At 40.8% G+C, this 6,374-nt stretch overlaps 1 protein-coding gene across 1 annotated transcript in view; it reads right to left on the reverse strand.

Annotated features, from left to right (window-relative positions):
- FER (FER tyrosine kinase) overlaps nt 1-4,334 on the reverse strand; it is a 399,396-nt gene extending 395,062 nt beyond the window's left edge. The window contains exon 1 of the mRNA XM_054589991.1: nt 4,276-4,334. The gene's annotated coding sequence lies outside the window, so the exon portion shown is untranslated. The remainder of the gene's footprint in view (nt 1-4,275) is intronic.
- Between the last annotated feature and the right edge of the window lie 2,040 nt (nt 4,335-6,374).

Below are 6,374 nucleotides of genomic sequence, written 5' to 3' on the forward strand. Positions count from 1 at the left end.
ATTCCTCCTTAAAAACTAATCATATGTAAGCAGGAGAAAACATTTATCTAAGAGTTTTATGTATTATTACATTTGAAAATACAGTTTAAAACAGATTAAGTAACTGTGTTTTAAGGTAGAGAAGAACACTAGAGATTTAAGAAAGTAATATTTAGTTTTTCTGTACCACTTTTAGGCAAATATTTGTGATTTAAATGAAAGAAATTTTGGGAAACTATCCAACAATAGATGATAATCTAAAGTGAAAAAAAAATAATTCAGGAATTCAGAAAAACTAGACATATTGTGAGGTAAAAAGCATTTAAATTTCTAACTAGCTCTCCTGAGATAGAGTAATCAAAAAACTATACACAGATATTTCTAATTTTTTGCTCTGTCTATACAAATGCAAATGTAACTCAATTTAAATAAACTTAATGTAATTATTTTAATTTCCTAAGTCTAAAATTTAGGGCCTTTTAGGATGGTAGAATAAATACAGCAATACTAGGACAGATAAAATTAAAGCTATAATGAAAAGAACTTACATAATATGGAAATTGAGGACTTTCTAAATAGGCATTTTACCTACATTGTCTCATTTCTTCTTTATAACAACCATGAGAGGCAATTTAATCATCCCCACTTTAAAGATGAGGAAACTGGTTTAAAGAGATTAAATAACTTGCCTAAAACCCCACAGAATTTCCAAATTTCTAACTGAAACCTATATTATCTGGCTCAAAAAGAAAGAATCTATCACTACATGCCGTGACCTAGCAAGAAAGATTACATTAAAATTGTCAGTATTTTAATTAAAACCTTTTAAAGGAGGAGACTATGTCAGCTTACAGTAAGTGGTAACGATGTATAGACTAAAAATTAATCATACTTTCATAAGTATATATGAATGTTTCAGAAATAACTCCAAATTATGCATGACATTAAATTTTAAAAAGCTAAATATATAATATCCCAAAAGTGAAGAAATCTGAAAATTTTTGAATAGAGGCACTAAGTAAACTTCATCCTACCTATATACTTTGAATTCTAAAGAAAAAACTTGAGAGGCCCCATGTTGTGTCAGCCATAAAGCAGTTTCATATTGGTAACTAGGATTATATTTATACTTATAAAATAAGAAAAAGTAGACCATTGCTTGGGTATGATTCTTTTGTTCTGTCTTTAATATGTCCTCTATTTATTCTTTTCCATTTTTCTTCCAGATCTTGGATGTCTCTTCGAATATATGGTAACTGAGTCTCAAGTTCAGGAAGTCCTGCAAGTTTAGATGCAAGTGCAGATATTCTGCAATGAAAACCATACAGTTGCAATGACTGGTAGAATATTAAAGAAAAAAACGAAAGTTTTGGTTATTTCCCAAAGCATTAATTCTCATTAAGTTATTTGTGGCTTTTCTTCTCTAGGGTTTTTTTACTGGATTTATTTTAAAGCATTTAACCTGTATAATAAAAATTAAAGAGGAAGATGAAAAGAAAAGACAGAGGAAGGCATGGAGAAAAACACCTAGAGCTTTGATTAAAAAATATCTAAACATCTTTTTCTTTCCAAAGTTCCAAAACTATGACTTCCTTTACTCTCAGTGATGTGGTACATTAACCATATATAAACATGACAAAGACAAATGAGATATGAAAAAACAATGAGTTAATCCAAAGATCTGTAAATTCTGAGACATAGCTCTTAATTGCAATATTTAAGAAATTAGTTATAAAAATGAGGTAAGTATGAAAAACAGATTTAGGGTACACTAAAACTGAAAAACAGGATTTGAATACTTAAGAGTGCAGAAATTTCATAAGTATTGAAAAATTACAAATACGATAAACACATATGTGAACTTATAGCCATTTCTTATTTTATTATAAACTGAAGTTCTGTATTAAAATATTCCTTTAGCAACTCCATGAAACAACACCCTACAAAGTTTTGAGTCCTATCAAAATACAAATCTAATTACTTCATTTTCCATGAAATAGTTCTTTTAAAAGTTCATATGTGTAAACTTTCTTTTTCCATTACAAAAATACACTCTTATTTCAAAATTGCATATTTAGATTGATCCAATATATTAAGTATATTATCAATACATTGCATAACTTATAGTCCCTTAAAACTGTCTTCAAAAAAAGATGCTTATTTAAAAATCAAGTACAAAACGAGAATCTATTAATGCTAGAGTCCAATTTTAAAACAAAACTTTTATTTGTATAACAAGTTCATTAAATTTTCATTTTTTTCTGATTATCAAAATACAACTTAATCATCTGGGCCTTAATTTACAAAGACAATGACTTCTTACAAGATTGCTCAATAATAGTCTCATGGAATTAAGTTATTATAGGTTTTATAAACACTAATCCCACCTACAAATGGAAATACTCATCTTAAAATATTTTGGTATGATACATATTTACGCTGATTTTCCAACTTCATCATTTCAGTTTCTCTGTTACTTAAAACGTATTAACAACTGTCTCAAAAAAATTATCGCTGTATAGATAGTTGGGTAGTTACTGAACAACTCAAATTTTCTGCATTGCTTGAAATTTTTCATAGTGAAATACCAGTGGAAAGGAAATGGCAAATTTAAAATGGTCACAGGCCAGAGTTATAGTCACCTAATGGTTGAAGATATCTCAAAGTGATTTTTCTATCACAGGCCTGGACTATTTCTTCCAAACTACTGACATCAACGTTTGAAATAGTGCAGAAGCTGCATTAAAAGGACTGTAAGTAATTTTACATGTAAATGTTTAATGCTGCTAACCATCAGTGCAGAAGAGAAACAGATTTTCACCAAAGGTCTTTCACGGAAGAAAACAGAAAACGTTTCCACTGGCCTGCGTACTTTCTTAATACATTCCCAACACTTTTGGAAATACAGGTTCAAGAATATTAGCAAAATAGTGATCCTGGATTACATAAGATATACTCAGCCTTCCTTTGCATTGACTGACAAACTTGTGGCTCTTTACAAACGTCTTTATTAATATCAAATAGGTATACCAGGACAACAACACGGCACTACTAAAATAATTCTATTTTTGCAAGTTTTTTTAAATCCTATTCCAATTCCATAGGATGAAAGCACTTTCTAGTCTTTAATCACTAAAACGGTTTTGATCTATTATTCATTTTTACGTTATACTTTTATATACAGTGGCTCCATTTGAGAAATTTTTTGGTATCTTAAAACACCTGGAGAAAAAGAGAAAAATGGCATTCTACCCCCTTAGAACAGTTGTCGAAGTGACGGTGAGATCACTATGATTATACGCACTTCTTACGAATTAAAAAGATTGAGGCTTCTTTTTAACCTAATGAAAATCAAAGGATATATTCCTTAATAACTTTTTAGATTTGGGATTGCACAGCACGAAAGGACATCATTAACGTACAAAGTAAAAAGCGACAACACAGTTAAGTCCAAATAGCGTTGTTCAAGCAAGCTGACAGTAAAGGAAGGCTCCAATGGCAGAAAGCTGACCCAAAGGTGCCACCCAAACACCTCCTGAATCCTAAATGGCAAGGAGAGAACAAAGCAGAAATTGCACCGGCTGCATTAGCTTCACTCTTAATAGTTTATCTCTTGACTGTCTTTTCAGTCAGCTCTGGCCCAGACAGGACCAGGGACCAGACAGGACTAGGGATGGAAGGTGAGGAAACTGATCTATGGGAGAAGACCTGGGGCCGGACTGCAGGGATCACGGGAGACTGAAGAGCCCCAAGGACAGGAAAAAATTGGGGAACACCCAGGGATTCAGGGTGGCCGCCACAGCTGGAGGACCACGCCAGAATAGAAGCACGCAGAGAGAAGGGGGTGCAGGAGTGATGGGCGGTGCCTACAGTCCCTCCTACACCACTCCACACCCCGCAGCCCCCCGACCCGGCGACGGGGCGGGGCCGTGGCGCCTGCCTCAGCCCTTTCGCGCCGGCACCCGCCCCCTCAGACTCCCGTCCGGGGTAGGTGGGAGGGGCGGGCCTCCCCGGGCCCTTGGACAGCCCGACCCAACACCCGAACCAAGAATGCTCTGCCGAGGGCGGAGTGGGGGCGGGAGAACCTGCTGCCTGGAGCGAGTTGGAGGAGGTGGCTGAGGGCGAAGGAAGAGCATTCCGCGAAGCCACTGCCGCTGCCAGGGCTGAGTCCCAGGCACCCCTCTGCGGGCAGGGAGTATAGCCTGGGTTCTCCGCTACCCTTCCCTGCTCTTCCCCCCTCCCACGGCGTTGCCCTGGGCAACAGCGCCCGCCGGCGGCAGCGCGAAACTCACTTACCTAGAACCTGACAAGCAGGAGCCCCTCAGACACGGGAGCCAGTCGCCACCCCGCGTCACGGGGCCGCTACAGCCAATGGTCGCCGCTGTCACGAGCCTCTACGGCCAATCCAGCTGCACTCCGGTCTCCGGGCACCCTCGAGGCCTCAGCCAATGGGCACGAGCGGAAGGCGGCGCTGCCTGCCTGCCCCCAACCCCCTCCTCCACCACCTCCCAGGAGGCGGGGCGCGGCCTATTGGCCCGGGCTCCGAAGGGTGGGACACCAACTCGGGGTCCGGGTGGGCGTGCACGGGCTGGGGGCCGCAACTCGGTCAGGGAAGGCGTAAGGCTGCAGCCGCAGGCCTCCGGGCCCCCACCTTGGGTGGGGTTCTGAGGTCTGCCTGTTCGCGCTTCTCTCTTAATCCCTGTATCCTGCTTCTCTTCAGCCTGTGTCCACGGCTGCCGGGTGGGAGTGAGGGCGGGATGCGCCGGAGGCGGACCGCGGCGTCACAGGAAACTTTGGGAAATTCGCTTGGCTGCGGCCGGGAAGTGGCCGGGCCCGGTGTGATAAGCTGGGGCCGCCTGGAAGGGACTACCCAGCGGATCGGCCGCAGGAAAGGAATTCGGAGGGTGGGAGCGGAGGCGTGATTAAAATATTAAGTGTGCCCGCAGGGTGCTGGGTGACCCCAGGAGCTGGAGCTGAAATCTCCGGGAATGAAAGCTGCTTTGGGGACGTGCACCCCGACCCCTAAATACACATTTTTCACCCTCAGAATCAGTGACTTTTTCCTGTGCATTTTACTTGCATCAGTTGTAACTTCAGAATGATTTTCAGCTCCCTCAATGCACTGTTAAGTGTCTTAAAGGCAGGAGCTGTATGTATCTTTCTCATCCCTGTAATTCCCGAGCCTGAGACCAAAAAAAAAAGGGGGGGGGGGGGGCTTCACACTCAATGCTGGAATTGTGATAGACGCTGGTCCTTATAATAAAAATCCTTACCTCTTCAAGAGTCTAGAATGCGAGAAGAACCCAAATTGGTTTGTTCTTCCAGGGAAGCTGCTTCTAACCGTCCTTCGCCAAAAGAATGTAGTGGAAAATGAATACTGTGAGCTAAACAAAGTTAACTAGGTGATGTGTAACAGTATGATAGGTATTAGTCACTAATTCAAGGGTGTGTTCCTGTGGCCGACTTTTTACCACATTGTATCAAGTACTTTGGCTGAACCACATTCTTTGCCCGGAGCATACCTAACGTCAACCAGCTCCACCTCCACCCTACACCCCTTTAAAATTTTGTGGGAGCCAAAGAAGAGGGGTGAATATATATACTAAACAGACACATTATTTATTGGACTGTTTTGAAAGCCCTACACATAGAAAAACAAATTTTAAATTGGACTTTTTCTTGTCTTCTGTTTCAAAGAAACCAGAACATGTAAAGACAAATCTTAAAATAAGTGATACAGAAAGATCTGATCGTATCATTGGGGTGGAGTAAGGAGGGACCATTGTAGAAGGTTGCCGGAGGCAACGGGTAAACAGCTTAGGATGGGATTGGCTAATAAACTGAAGCCCTCCAGAGCACACAGAATTATGGGCCAGAAGATTTAAAATAAAAGAGGGGCAGAAAGGGCCTCTCCACATCTCCTCCTGGATGATTGTCCTGTAATCCCTGCATTTCCCAGAGAATGGTATTCTGGATGGATTTTGGCTGGGAGTAGAAACTCTGGGTGCAGCCTCGGATCGGGCTGGCCTGGCAGAGGGTGTCAGAGTTATTCTTTGGATGTTCTCGAAGTGACAAGCTCTGAGGCCTGAAATCTACCATTCATCCAAAATTGTGTTGTTTTTGTATCTTATATTGTTTTTGTTTGTAAACTAATCCTATAGAAATAAGATAATTAAAAACTAAGGGGGAGAAAGATAGGAGAACTCAGGTGTTAAAGAGTTTAGCCTTACTTGATTGGCTTAAGTGATTGAAGCTGTGAGTGACTAATGTATGTGGAAAGCTGTTATTCCAAAATTGTGTAGCTTTTGAATAACGACTCCTTTATGACCAAACCTTTGCTTCCAGAATTTTGCCTAGAGGGCAGCGGGCAGTGGGACCCCATTTCCTGTTCGGTA

Source organism: Pteronotus mesoamericanus, unplaced genomic scaffold (genome assembly GCF_021234165.1).
Source record: "Pteronotus mesoamericanus isolate MK-2021 breed Mesoamerican mustached bat unplaced genomic scaffold, CSHL_Meso_final scaffold_167, whole genome shotgun sequence".
In the NCBI taxonomy this organism is placed as follows: domain Eukaryota; kingdom Metazoa; phylum Chordata; class Mammalia; order Chiroptera; family Mormoopidae; genus Pteronotus; species Pteronotus mesoamericanus.